This window comes from Chamaea fasciata, unplaced genomic scaffold (assembly GCF_029207755.1).
Source record: "Chamaea fasciata isolate MVZ Bird 193981 ecotype frontalis unplaced genomic scaffold, bChaFas1.0.hap1 SCAF_18, whole genome shotgun sequence".
Taxonomy (NCBI): domain Eukaryota; kingdom Metazoa; phylum Chordata; class Aves; order Passeriformes; family Sylviidae; genus Chamaea; species Chamaea fasciata.
Window position 1 is genome coordinate 3930260 of NW_027094103.1, and position 14064 is coordinate 3944323.

The window sequence follows — 14064 nt, forward strand, 5'->3', positions numbered from 1 at the left end:
AGCAGCCTCCAATCACACGAAGAGCACCGCTGCCTGTTGGAGTAATTTCTGGCAGCTCGGCCGGATCCCAGCCTCCCGCTCGGGTCTGGCTGGAGGAGGGAGTTTGGGGATGCTCAGCACAAGCTTGGGCTGCAGGGCAGGAGGGCACCAGGCTTTTGCCTCCAGCTTGGGAAGGGTGGAAGGGGTCAGACTCAGGATGCATGTCCTCCTCCAAGCCAGCACTGAGATGTTTCCATCCCTGGCTCACCCCAGTTCCCAGTGACAGCTCAGCTCCTGCTTCCCTTCCTCCCGCACATCCCCTGCACTGAACCCATGAGCCAGATCGGGGGCAGGAGAAGGTCTGAATTCCCCAAACTGCTCGAGCTCACCCTTCCTTGGCCACTCCTTGCACAAAAGTCCATCTCCCTGGGGAAGCTGAGGTCTGGATAAGGTGGGCGAGGGACAAGGGACAATCTTCACCCTTTCCCTTTGGATTCAGATCTTAAAACTCATTTCACAACATGAATCCCCAGGAAGATGCTGCCCAAGACCAAAGGTATTTAACCAAATCTGCCTGGGGAACGCTGATGGGGCAAGTGGTTAGACCCCATGCAATTACCTCTTGCTGAGTCTTTTTTTCCCTGTGGATTATCGTGCTGGGGCAGTGGGAGGGGTGGACAGAGGAGCCTCCTCAGCCCCTGCCATGCAGGGCTGCCCACACCACAGGGGGGTGGAGCAGGAGGCAGCAAAGTGCTGCGTTTTGGCTTTTATAGACTATTACTGATAATAGAGAAGAACAAAAATGCTTTAAAATAAAGCACTCGAGGGCGTCAGACTAAGCGTTAAATAGGCTTCTGCTAAAATGCTGCTTCCACTGAAGAAGCTTCCTGATTTGGATTGGAGGCATTACCCTGCTTGGGAGAAAGCTGGAGCTTGGATAAAACCGGGGGGACAGGCAGCACCATCCCAGGAAAGGGGCTCTGGTGTCTCTCCTGCGGTGTGGGATTGCCCCACCTGGGATTCAGAGTGCTCCTTGCTCAGCTCACCCCTACCCATGCAGAGGTGCCTCAGCAGAGCACCCACTCCCCTAAATTTCAGGCTTCCCACCCTTGTGGGGAGCGGTGCCGCCCCTGCCAAACACAGAGAGCATCTAGCAGTGTTAATGGGCAGCACAACTGCTAATGTGTAAACTTTTACTGCTCGGGAGAGTCAACAGAGTTTGGGGAGCAGACACTTCCCATTAAGACGCACTAATGAAACGTGAAAATGTTTTAGTGTGCTGTAATTTTATATATTTTTGAGAGCAGCTGCAGTGCTGTTCCATTTGTGGCTAATTTAAGCACAATTAAACCAGGCGAAATTACAGCCAAGTACACTGCAGGAACTGATGTGACAAGGGACGTGTCCAGGGGCCCCAAATCTCGCTGACCTTGCTGTCACTGTTAAAGCTGGTTTGCAAGAGCTGACAGCTCCTGGAGCTTGCCCAAAGGTCACAGCAGATCCCTGAGGACAGTGGGATCTTCCAGCCAGACTGGGGCAAGGGCCCCACACCTCCCACGGGTTCCAGAGCTGTTGGGGTAATCTGTGTGCCTGGCTCTTGGAAAGGTCCTCTTCCCTGTTGGCTCTTGTTGGGAGCTTGGATGAGCCCAGGGCTGCAGCAAATCCTTCCTGCTTGGCCAGAGACCCCCACTCCCCCTTGCAGCAGACCTGATGCTCTTCCTGGGACATCTCCTGAGCCTTCAGCTACCTGGCGAATGCTGAGGCTGCATCCTACACCTCACCCCAGCTGCCTCCTGGGGAGGCCGATTCATCTCAGAAAAAAAAAAATCCCTATTTTTTCTAGAGAATGAAGGAGCTGGTGGGATTTTATTCTTCCTTTTGGGTAAAGGGAGGAATAGAACACCCAGAGGCTGTGTTGTGCCTGCTGGTAGCACCTCCTTAGCACCAGGAGCTGGGTTGGTGGCTGCACTGCCGAGTTCTGGTTCCCCTCAGCAGGGATGGAGCCCCCAGCTCTGGGTCCTGCATGGTTTAGGGCGCAGAGCCTGTTCTCAGCAGACTGGGGGTGGTTTTTACTGCTCTGGTTCGCTGAGGACGGCCCTGCTCCAGTGAGGATTGCTCTGAGGGTTTCAAAGGCACCAGCAGCCAGCCCAGTGCTCCTGCAGCCCCCGGCACAGGGAACCGCCGGCTCTCCCAAGGGCTTTTCCAGTTGATTTAGGCAATTGCTGTAAATCCCCTGCGGCCACTGGTTTCCAGCTGAGCCAGGTTAGACCCGATTCAGCTCAGGGACAGCAGGGCTGACACTCTCCCACAGCCCTTAGGGATGCTCCTTGTGCCTAGGGGGACCACGGCCCTGCAGATCTGTGCCCCACATGTCCCCCAGGAGAGATGCACATCTGGTGCTCCCCTGGTGCACATCTGCACCAGGCTTGGCACAGGAGCAGCAGAGCAGCACGGCAGGGTCCAGGATGGCCAGGATTATCCTACTCAGCCTTGCTGCAGGACTCACATTCCCCTTTCACTTCCCTCTGTGCCTCGCTCCAAAACCTGGGGCAGAGGCAACACCGCCCACTGCCCCTCAGTCAGCCAGGGGTGATGGGGAAGGTGACTCCGTGCCCCACCTGCCTTAACCCGGCTGCTCCTCGGGGTCCCCTCGGCTGACAGCAAAGCTCACCCACAGCCCCCTCTGCTCCTGCTGCCTCTTACAAGCCCCGTTAACCAGGCCACGCCTCATCAACTCCAATTAGCGGGCAGGTCATTTCCCTGAGCCATCAGCCAGCCCCACCGCCCGCGGCCGGGTGAGCAGTGCCTCGGCATCCCCCGGTGCTGCCGGCCCAGCGCCCGGCAGGCACGGATCCCACGGATCCCACGGATCCCATCGATCCCACCACTGGAGGAGGCTGCAGCCAGGGCCAAACCTCCCCAGAGCAGCCGCCAGCTCCGCTCTAATTAATCCAATTACAGCGCTGCGTTGGCGGCGCAACCGGTGGATTAATTGCGGTTCGTTCCAGGTAGATGGAGGCGGAAACGTTCAAAGAGGCTTCTTGTTGTTGTTAACTGTGCAAAGCGCAGCCTCAAAGCAGCTGGGGAGGAAGGAGTCCTGCCACCAGCATCATCCTCGGAGGGACAGCGAGGAGCTGGGTGTCTGCAGAGCCTCGCACCGCTCCCAGAAACAAATCCTTGCCTGAGACTGAAAAAACAAAGATTAGGGGGACGAAGCTGGGAGCAGGAGTACGAAGTAAAAGGCTGCTTGCTCTCAGACATATATATATATATGTATTTAATAGAATAAAAGGGAGATTATTGGAAACAACTAATTGTTCAGACTGTCAAAGAGATGAAAGTGTCAGGAGTAAACAGATGCTGGTCACGATTCAGCGCTCATTAAGGCAGGAGAAGGATTCATTTCATATGCATGATTAACTCCTGGCCACTGATGATTTACACAGCAGATGATCAAAGGAGAATTAATTATTGCACAAATCGAGTTGCTGCCAGCCCGGCCCCGGTCCCCGACGGCGCTGCCGATGGCACAGCCCGTGGTCCCCAAAACCAGGATCGCCCCGGCCACCGCTGCCCCAGGCCACGCCTGACCCGGCCGGGAGCTGTTTGCTCCCACAGCTCTCAGCCCATCCACCCCATTTCACTGCCCAGCATCCCGAGGATCCTGCGCTGCACCCACCACGCACCCTCCACTGGGAGGGTTGGAGGGTTTCCAGCTCACCAACACCCAGCCCAACCATCCCCCCCGCCCCCCACCCCGTCAGCAGTAATTAACCCAGGAAGGTGTCTCTCCACTTGACACCTTTTCTTTCCTTTGTGATTGAGTCTCTCTTCGTTACAAATCCACGCTGTAATTACAGGAACTTCACTCCCTTCACCTGATTTATTTTTTAATGCCGTCCACTTTTGATCTCTCTTAATTAAATTACGAGCCGTGAATCAACAGCACTACCAAAGCTGCTCTGCCTCACTTCCCTCCTCCACGAAGAGTCGCCAAGACTGACAGGAAAACAGCAGCTCTGCTCATGCCGGGATTTCATCAGGAGCACAGGGCTGCATCCTGCTGGGCTCATGGAGAGGAAACATGAAGCCCCCAGGCCCAGGAGTGGAGCAGGGAGGGATGTTGTGGGATGATCTGGATGCCACTTTTGTCCCTGGCAGGTGATGGAGGACACGGGGCAGCTGGAGAGGCATCACTCTTCTGCCTGTGCCCACTCTCAGGGATGGGAAACCCTGCTGGAAACGGCACCTGAGCCCTGCTGGGATGGTCCATCCTCGGGAACGATGGGTTGTGAATCCACGAAGGCCCTGCAGCCCCCACCGGCTCCGAGATCTCAGTCCACCCTGGAGCATCCTTGGCACGTGTGGTGCCTGTCCCCGCATCCCTCCTACACCCCCGTGTCCTCCCCGCTGCCTCTCCTGCACCTCCCCTCGCAGCTCTGAGGCCACCACGGAGGGACAATCGGATGTCACACACCTGTCCCGGACAGCCCTCGCGCTCCGCGGGCACCCGGCCCGGCGGGCGCGCATCCCTGCGGAGCAGGAGAGCCAGGGAAGCCGCGTGTCCCGGCACCGGGATGGCCCCGTAACTCTCTCCGGGCAGTCCGGCTGCTGACGGAGCTTTTAATGACCGATTATGGTGGTCTGCATTTAAATGCACCGCACTGTTGACTCACGACTGCAGCAACACCGGGTTAGGAGGAATAAATCAGGGAGGGCTTCCAGGATCCTCATCCCCCTGGAAGCGTCTCCTGCAGACACCCCAGAGTGAGGGCACGGGCGGCAGAGCCACCTCTTCCTCATCCCCTCACTGAGTGCAAATGAGCCCGATGCCAATTTAATGAACTGCTGATGACTATCGCCTTTATTTTTAAATCTGAATTCCCGCAGGAGTCACCTTCAGCAGGGAAGCAGCCCCTCCCCAGCGACGGCAGCGCGGATTGATTGCCTGTATCTGATTAGCAATTACACCCGGCGCACTTCAGTGGTAAATACCATCACCCTGGGCCGGGCACGAGGTGATGGCAGACTGTGGGGTCCCCGGGGAGAGGGCTGGGGGGGCCGGGAGCCTGCAGGGATGGCACCCTCGGGGGCCACAGGCACCTCCAGCTGGAGAGGACAGTCTCTCAATTTAATAATTTGCCTCTCAAAGATTGTGGAGGCCCTGTGTGGTGGGTTGAGCTCTCCACCTTTCCCTCCCCCAGGATAACTCTCTCCTGCTGGTACTTACAGGCATTTATGAATTGTGTCTTTAATACGGCGCCGGAATATTTGCCCCATAAATTCTTAAGATCAGATTTATGGATGAGCTATTACTGACATCACAGACTATTAATAAATCGGTTAAACCTACAGAGGAGATTGTCTTCCCCCATTTTACGGTGGCACAATAAGCATATAAAGAGGGCCATAAGGCAGCACAGCAGCTGCGGGTGCTGATGCTGGGCCACCGTGGCACAGGGACCATGTGCTGCGTCCCCCGGGCCACCTGCCCTGCCCTGGGAGTCACCAGCCATCCCTCCCTGTGGGGCTGTGGGATGCCCGGGGCTGAGCGAGCGGCTTCTCGCAGCCAGCGATCGCAGCACGTCCCCATTCCCCTGCAGGCAGAGGTGCCGCGGGGGACGCGGATCAGTGTCGAGGCACTCAGGAGGGTGGAAGGGACACAGAGGACGCTGCTCGCACCGCGCTGCCTCCTGTGCTCAGGAGAGGAGCTATTTGCAGAGCCGAGCGCGCAGCTATTTCTGGGAGAGGCTTCATTGAGAAAAGCCATCTGGAGAGGGGCGGCAGCGGAGCCGCGGCTCCGGGAGCAGCTGGCCCCGCGTCTCCGGGATCCGGTGGGCGCCCAGGGCTTTGATGCACAGGGGAAATGCGGAGTCTCTCCCTATTCCCAGCCACATCAACCGGCTGGATATTGGGATACTTTGTCCCTAATTCAGAGCCAGAGAAACCTGGTCGTTTCATTCTCGCTGACACCCTTGGCAGGGCTGTTCCCAGCCGGGGGAGATGATCAACCTTCCCATGTGCCTAAGATTTAGGCAGACAAGACCTGGAGACACCCTAAACTCAGATCCTGGTGCCATCGTGGGTGATAGGAAATGTGACATGGAGGGCTTGAGCCCCACAGCAGCTCCTGGAACAGGGGCACCATGTGAAACTCTCCTCCTGAACAGAAAGGGGATGTGGAGAACAGTGGCAGGAGGAAGATCCCACTGCTGGGAAGCTCAGCCAAAGTATGGGGCTGGGAGCTGGTGGGCTGGGAGCCTGTGGCTGGCAGTGGCCCCACTGCAGTGGCCCGACATCCAGCCTGTGCCCCCAAGCATGAGGAGCCCCCCACGAGAGTCAGGACATGGCCCCAGGGGCACAGGGAGAGATAAACAAACAGAAATGCAGTATTTTCTTCCACCACCAAGTTTCCATCAGTGCTGGCTGGCTGGATTTGATTAAACCTTGCATTTATTACATTTTGCAATATAGTTTTGCTACCAGATTAAACGCACATAAAACCCACAGGAAGGGTCCCAGCACACCCAGCCCCCAGAGGCAGCACAAGCATGGGCTGGGAGGGGACACTGGTACCTTTGGGGTACGTCAGGGCCCCTCCCCAGGGCCCCCCAGGCTGCTGGCCCTCTACCAGCTTTTCTCCAGCTGGGAATGCAGCCCTGTGTGGGTGGATTCCCTGGGGATTGCAGGCACGAGGGATCCATGGAGCTGAGAAAGGGCCAGTGCAGCATTGCAGATGCTTCTCCAGCACTGGGCTCACCAAAACACATCACGTGGTGAAGGGACACCCACGGGCTACAGCCACCTAGCCCTCATCTGCCCCTGTCACTGAGCTGTCCCCAGGGTGCACCGAGTCTCTGGGGCAGCAGATCCACGTCGAGATGCGAGGGTGATGCAATCCCATCCCTGAGGCAGCCCTGGCAGCTGCTGAGGAAGAAGTCCTGCAGTCCAGAGACAGCTCCACGGGGCTGTTTGACCATGCAGGCTCTCAGCTCTCTGCCTGCTGCCCTTGGAGGAGCTGGCTGTTCAAGCTGCACTCCAGCACTGCAGCTGCTGGGCTGTGCAGCCTCTCCGTGACACCAGCCCCACTCCCAGGCACTTGAAAAGCCTCTGTGTAAAAAGAAATTAATAACAAAGTGAATTGCACTCGAACGCAGCTTCTGCGGAGATAAAGCAGTGGCAGGGGAGCGGTGGAGTGTGAGGGAGGAGTCTAACCTCCCCGCCCCACAACCCCAGGCAGTGATGGATGATGACATTATCACAAAACCAGGTCAGATTAAGACCAAAACAAGCTGAGATCCACCCGGCTTCCTGCTGGGGTCCTCACCGGCGGGGCTGGGTGTCAGAAGGCTGACGGCAGATGTCAAATGATTGATTCCTAAGCAGGCTGGCTTTCCTTCCCAGCCCTGTGATTGGAAGCTGGGAGGGCTGGAGCTGCCTCCTGACACTGCCGGGGTCTCACCCAGCAGCCAGAGATCGATGCTCACCCCTGAGCCAGCTGCCTCCCGGTTGGGGGCCTTTGTTTGCTTTGTGATGGACAGAGCTTGGGAAAACTGCATCCTAAAAGCTCTACGGCCTCGTCTGGAGGCTGTGGGGTTTTCACCCCCAGCCTTTGCCACATCAGTGCAGCAGCAGATCAACCCACCGCGGAGCTGCCCTCGATCCTGACAGGCATGGAGGAAGGAAAAATGTATTTTAAAAAGATGCAGGTTTGCAAGGGCACAACTCAGTGTGTGCCCCACGGGCAGGAATGAGAGGCTGGAATACAGAAGGAGCATCTTCCACAAGATACATCTCCCAGGGGGACACAGTTTTTTCGCAGTTTTCAGCTGGAGTTTTCAGGAAGCAGCATCGGTAAAATATCCCTGGCTGGGGAAGCAGCAGCCATGGGCGACCTCGGTGCCAGAGCTCCATCATCAGCAGTGATTAATGAGACGTCTGAGCTGTCCTTCAGCACCACGAGATACCAGGGAAAATGCCTGTGGGAGAAGAAATGGGCTGGGCTGGAAACTCCAACCTCACCCAAAGGCTCCTGCTGGTGTCTGACTCTTCGGACAGGGCGTGTCCCCTCCCCAGGCAGTGTCACCCTGGCTGGCATCCCTCCCCAGGCACCATTGTGCTCCGGATGCCCAAGGGGATTTGTCTCGCAGGGCCCCCGCAGGTGCTGGCAGGAGAGGGAGTCAGGAGCTGTTCCGACCTGTCAGGGCACAGCAACTTAATGTCATTCAGAGCTGGGATCTCACCTCCAAATCCCTCCTTCTCTGACAAGAGCAAAAACCATCCACTCAAATCTTCAAACAGCAGTTCAAAGCCTTTACATCACTCTCAAGATTAATTAGCAGCTAAATAATAATCCAGGATAAGTCTTATCAAGGCGTAAGAACCACGACATGGTCAGCCAGTGATGTGTGGGATCCAAGGCAGGAGAAAGTTTCGTGTTCCTGGTTAAATTCAACATCTCCCAGGAAAACGCAGCCTCTGCCCATAACAAACAGCTGTGTCAAGAGTCAATCCTCACCGGAGGAACATTTCAAACCAAACTCACCTGGGGTAGAGGGGCTGTTTGCTTCACCTGTGTTAACTTCAGGCAGGGCAGCAGCAGAGCTCTGCTCACTGAGGGCCAACCCAAATATTCACCAGTGGGTTGGAGGATAGATTCTGGTGGGTCAGAGCTGCAGGGTCAGCCAGGTCCTGGGGCAGGTGGGTCAGCAGAGGCATGGCCATGGCCTGAGGATGGACCTTAAATAGAGGGACTCTGTGTCAGACCTGGGACATGCTCACATGCAAGCAGGGGCAAGAGGAGAAGGGATTGCCATTCCTGCATCCTGACGCGGGCACTGAGCCCAGGCACGTTAGGCATGGCCCAGAACGATGCCTTTCCTGCTCTGGCCTCCCACCTGACGCTCACATCCCACTCCAGGGGCCCTCACTGCAGGGTACAGCCCAAACCACAAGTGGAGCCAAATCCCCACCAGCCTGGGAGTGCCATTCCTTTCCTACCAAGCCCCCATATTCCCAGGCAGCTCTGAACCCTAGGAAGAAAAACTATCTATCTAACTAACTAACTAACTAACTAACTAACTAACTAACTAACTTACTACATACGTAAGTAAGTAAATAAATAAATAAATACCCCTCTGCAGCAAGCCGGCTGCACCAGAACATTTATTTCATAGAATGCACCATTTATTTTCAATTATCGTGGTGCTTTCCCCCCTCCTCCCTGCGCATCTCGCAGGTGGAAAGTTAGCAGAGTCACACAAGAGCCTCGGGCGGAGCAGCGGCCCCAGGGAAGGGACAGACGGGATGGGGACAGCACCGGCACCTCTCCCAGGGGCCAGGAGGAGGCTGGCAGCCCGGCCGGGGCAGGGCAGGAGGGGTCAGGCAAGGAGAGGCGTCCCGGCTGTCAGCTCACCTCCGGATTAGCGCGGGAGGAGGTGACAGCAGCCAGCGGAGCAGAGGCGGTGACAGGGACACGGCGGGGGAGGGCACAGAGAGGGATGAGAGCAGCGCTAGGGGCGTCTCCTCCCTCCGGTGTCACCCTCTCCTTTCCCCTCTCCTCCAGGGACCCGGGTGAGCCAGAGCTTGGGGTTGCAGCCAAGTCAGCCTTTGGCTGACAGGAGACACCAGCTCTGACCCCTGGGACACAGCTGGAGGCTGAAAACCCCCGGAGCTCCAGGGGCCAGGCTGCCCCCGAGGCGCTTGTGTGACACCCTGTGTCACATCCCCGGCCCACAGGAGATGCTGAGCTGTGACCCAGGCACAGAATTCAGTGTCTTCACCCCACGTTTGCACACCAAGCAGCTTTTTTATTCCCAGGTGTGCCACAGCCAAAGCCATTTGAAGATCTCTGACACGTCATGAAGGATTTTCTAATGGGGCTCAGCAGACTCTAAGATTTATATCAAAAAGGCCCAATTTATTGAATTAATGCTGCAGAGCAAAGCCATGGCTGCTTAACAACTGGAGTATCAGTATTTTACAGCAACATAACTAATAAGGCCATTAATACAAAGTGGGCTCACTCCTGACATTTATATCACTGTAAATCTCGCTCTCAGCACCGGAATTATTTATGCCATTCCAGGCACTCGAGGAGCGCTGTCATCCTTTATCAGGCTGAAAGATTTGAGCCAAGAAACAAGGAATATAAACACAATAACAAAATAAAAAAAAAAAAAAATTTAAAAAAAGGAGCATGAGCAGAGTTGGGACAGGTCCCTGATGCAGAGGCAGGGCTGTCCCTTGCTACCCTACAGGGATGGGACCCGGGGGGAGCTGGAGCACAGCCAGGTCTCTCAGGACTGAACCCATCCAGCGTACCTGGCTGCAGCTCCCCACATGCACCCTGAGCAAGGAAAGCTCAGGATTTGCACAGATTCACGGAAAGGACCTTAAGGATCATCTGATTCCAGCCCACCATGGGACTGCTTTTGCTTAAGGCCCTGGGTGGAGAACACAGACACTGAGCCCACCGTCACAAATTTCAAGCAGAGATTGCGGATGCAGCCAGGAAGACTGAAAACTGCACAGGGTGAGGAAGATCTAAATCCCTCCTGCCCCCTCCAAAAAAACCCCAAACCCAAAACATCCCCAGCACTTCCCAAGCACCTGGGAAACTGCAAATAGGAAGAAGCTGAGGGCAGGGAGGGTGGGAGAGCTGAGGAGCCCGACAGAGCTCACTGAGTACTAATTATTCCCAGCATTATCTGTGCAGACAGATAAGGTTTTCATTAATAAACTTGACAGAGGTGGGGGGAGGCAGAGAGAGCATCAGCAGCCGCCGCTGAGAGCCAGGCGAGAGCTGTGGATGAACCAGCAGCACCAGCAAAATGCAATCAGGACAGGGAGCAATTAGGGGCCCGGGCTGCAGTGGGGGGATGTGGGGACGTGGGGACAGTAATTAGCTGACGAACCTGCTCCTGCTCGGCATTGTTGTGCAGGCTGTCTCCTAATCCACAGCACGCTGGAAATGAAATCGTTAGCGATCTTCCCTAGGCAGGGCCTTGTTAAACCCGAGATCTAGCGAGAGAAACCCTGGCTGGTGTGGGAGGAGGGTGAGGGAGAAGCATCCCCCGCTCACAGCCTCGCTGCACCAGCACCTCTCTGCCCTTCCCACACCCAAAGCCCTCTCCCCGTGGCACACTCCCAGGGGAATGCCTGGGAAATATTACCCTGAAAATGTGAAATAAATCTCCCAGGGACTGGGTGTCCAGGAGGATCAGAGGTGTGACAGCAAGCGAGAGGCCAGGATGGGAAGCCAGCCCAGTCCCAGCTCAACAATTCATGTTTTAAGTTCAAGTTACATCATGCAAGGCTGAAAAGGGGGGGGGGGGGGGGAATCCCATCCCTAAATTTCTAGCATCTCCTTTCTCATACCTTATCTCCCAGCTTTTCCATAAGCCAAATCCAACCTTTCCCCAGCTCTCCCAAGCAACAGCAGCAGCAATTTGGTCTGCTTGGCTGTAATTAGCTGCAAAACCAAAAAATTGCCTGGTTGAAGAACATTTAAGGACTGAAAAAAAATAAGAAAAAAAAAAAAAGGAATGGAGCTGCAAGAAAGCAAGCAAAATCCATCATAGCTAATTATTTACTGTTGATTGTCAAAAAAAAAAAAGATGGATTGATGAAAGGAGTTGGTAAGCAGGACGATAGCAGGAGTGTTGTTGGAGGCAAGCACTGCAATGGGATCCAAAAGCAGGAATTTTCATAATCTATGGGCTGTTAATTATCTAAACTGAGGTCTCTTGGAGCTGCCTGAGTGAAGATTAATTAGTTTTTGAAATAATAGCTAAATTGATACTGGGAAGGAGTTTGGGTCCCAAAATAATGGCTGAAAATTAGCCAGCCTGTTTCTCCATTTCTCTCTGCCATGTTCAGGAGGACATTTGTCTCTGTTGCTTTTTCAGAAAAGGGCCATTAATCAAATCAGCAGATGGTTCTTCCCAAGCCTGGGGTGTTGCAGAAACACAAAAGGGAGGAGGAGGAAGCAATCACCAACAAGTGTTAGGGGAAAAAATCCTCCAGCCCAGTGATTAGAACTTCAGAGTCCATTTTCCCTTGAAAGAGCAGGAGCTGTTCAACGGGAGTAACACTTCTGGAGACAAGGAACGTCTCCCGTGACAAGCAGGCACCTCCAGGAAAGGGATTTGTCTGTCTTTAAAACAAATTACCTGCACTAATCCCAAATACCAGGATTTATGTCTCCTGGCTGACCCAGGTTTGATGTCCAGCTTGTCAGTGCCTGCTCAGGCTTTCACCCACGAGCGGGCCACACACATCAGACTCATCCCTGCACGTCCTGGGGGTTTGTGTGCTGGCCTGTCCCCGTGCAGAGGTGCTCACTGCCACCCTCTCCCAGCTGGCTGCATGTCCCATGGGAACAGCTCCATGCAGGAACATCTCCTGTCAGCACCAGTGACAACTCTGCTGTCACACGCACGGCCAGGACCATCCAAAGGGCTCAGGAGCTGTCAGAGGAACACGCACACACAGAGTGCCCTGGAACACCTCTTGTTTCCTGGCAAGTCAGCCAGGGGCAGCCTCAGCTCCTCAAAGAAACCGCCCCCAGTGCCCCCTGCCTCCCTGGGATGGCATCAGCCACAAACTCCCCGCACAGAAGGTGCCCTCACAGGAGGAACACTGCTCCTGGAGGGTCCCTGCTGTCCCAGCTCAGGGGGAAGCAGGTCCACGTCGCAGCCAAGCGAAGGCACAGGCAGCTGAAGGCTGCCCCATCAATCAGCAGCCCCTGGGCTCGGAGGAGCATCTGCTCCATCACACACACACAGCTGACACGTGTGAAAGCCTTCACAGCACTCACTGCGGCACCCTGCCTTGGATTTTATGGCAAAGTGAGTAAAGGGGGAGAGGCAGGCACCCAACCCCTCTGCATCCCACCTTTCGGGGTGCTCCAACCCAGCCCTGCAGGTCTCCTCCCTGGATGTCACCACTCCCCACGTGGCTGAGGGACAGGAGGTCATGCTCCCAAGGCCTCGTTCCCTTTCCTGTTCAGCAGCCTTTAGGAACAGGCACCACCAACAAAGCCCGTTCTTCCCTGCCTGTTATCTTTTCACAGGCAAAGGAGGGGCACGTGGCTGGCTGAGGGGTGGTCTCCAGTATCTGCCAGAGCCAAAGTTCAAAGCTCAGACCCTGTCCACGAAGCTGACAGCCACACCTCTGCCACAGGAGCAGTCAGAAGCCTCCTGGAGCCCACTGCCATGAGCTCAGAGCAGGGACCACCCACCCTCAGAGCCCCCCCCACCTTACACCGCCCCAGCAGGACCAGAGCTCAGCAGTTTGCTCTGGAAGAGGCAGGAGCAGCGCTCAGAGGAGAGACCCTTTGGATCAGAGGGAAGGGGAACAGGCCTGCAGCAGGACGAGGCACTGGGTTTATCAGCAGGGCTCTCAGAGCTCCCACCACGGTGCAGGCAGGCAGCAGAAACAGCTCCTTAGTCACGGGGCAGCTCCTGGGGCTCTGCCAGCCCGGCTGAACCAATCCTCACCGGCAGAGGATCAAAGGTGAGGCAGGGACAGGGAGGGAGAGCACACCTTGAGGCTGCTGGGCCAGCATCATCCTCAGCTCCTGCGGCGTGTGGGCTCCAGGCTGGGTAACCGCGTGGTCTCGCCTGCTGCAATGCCTTAACTGGATTTATTGCTCTGCCATGGGCAAGAGAAGTCAAGCGGATGCTGGATTCTTGGCCATTACTCTGATTTTTCATCCTTCACCTGCTGTGAATAATAATAAAAAAATGACAGTGAGAGCAGCAGCCCCCCAGGCCAACACCCACTGTCACCCCCAGAGCAGGGCCAGGAGCACCCATTGCTCACTGTGCCCTACACGGTCCAACAAGCCACTGATTTATCCCCAGGTGCCAAAAGGAAGGAAGCTGGCCAGCAATCCTTAATCAAAGTAGAGGCACCTGTGCCTCGAGGAAGGGCCAGGTTCTGTGCAGGAACCAGAAGGAGTTTCCTGGCTCAGGTGTTGTCGGCCTTGCCTGGATTCACTTTGTTGCCAGAAACGCACACACTCAGCTGGGAGGGCACTTCAGTTGCCAAGTTTTGGGGTGTCTCTACTAAGAACAGAAG

General features: G+C 55.7%; 1 long non-coding RNA gene across 1 annotated transcript; it reads right to left on the reverse strand.

Annotated features, from left to right (window-relative positions):
* Positions 1 to 6274: 6274 nt before the first annotated feature.
* LOC136298759 (uncharacterized) lies at positions 6275 to 13767 on the reverse strand. The gene is made up of 3 exons (XR_010723363.1): positions 13528 to 13767; positions 8525 to 8718; positions 6275 to 7958 (listed from the first exon to the last, which is right to left on the reverse strand). It is a non-coding gene; the product is annotated as an uncharacterized lncRNA (long non-coding RNA).
* Between the last annotated feature and the right edge of the window lie 297 nt (positions 13768 to 14064).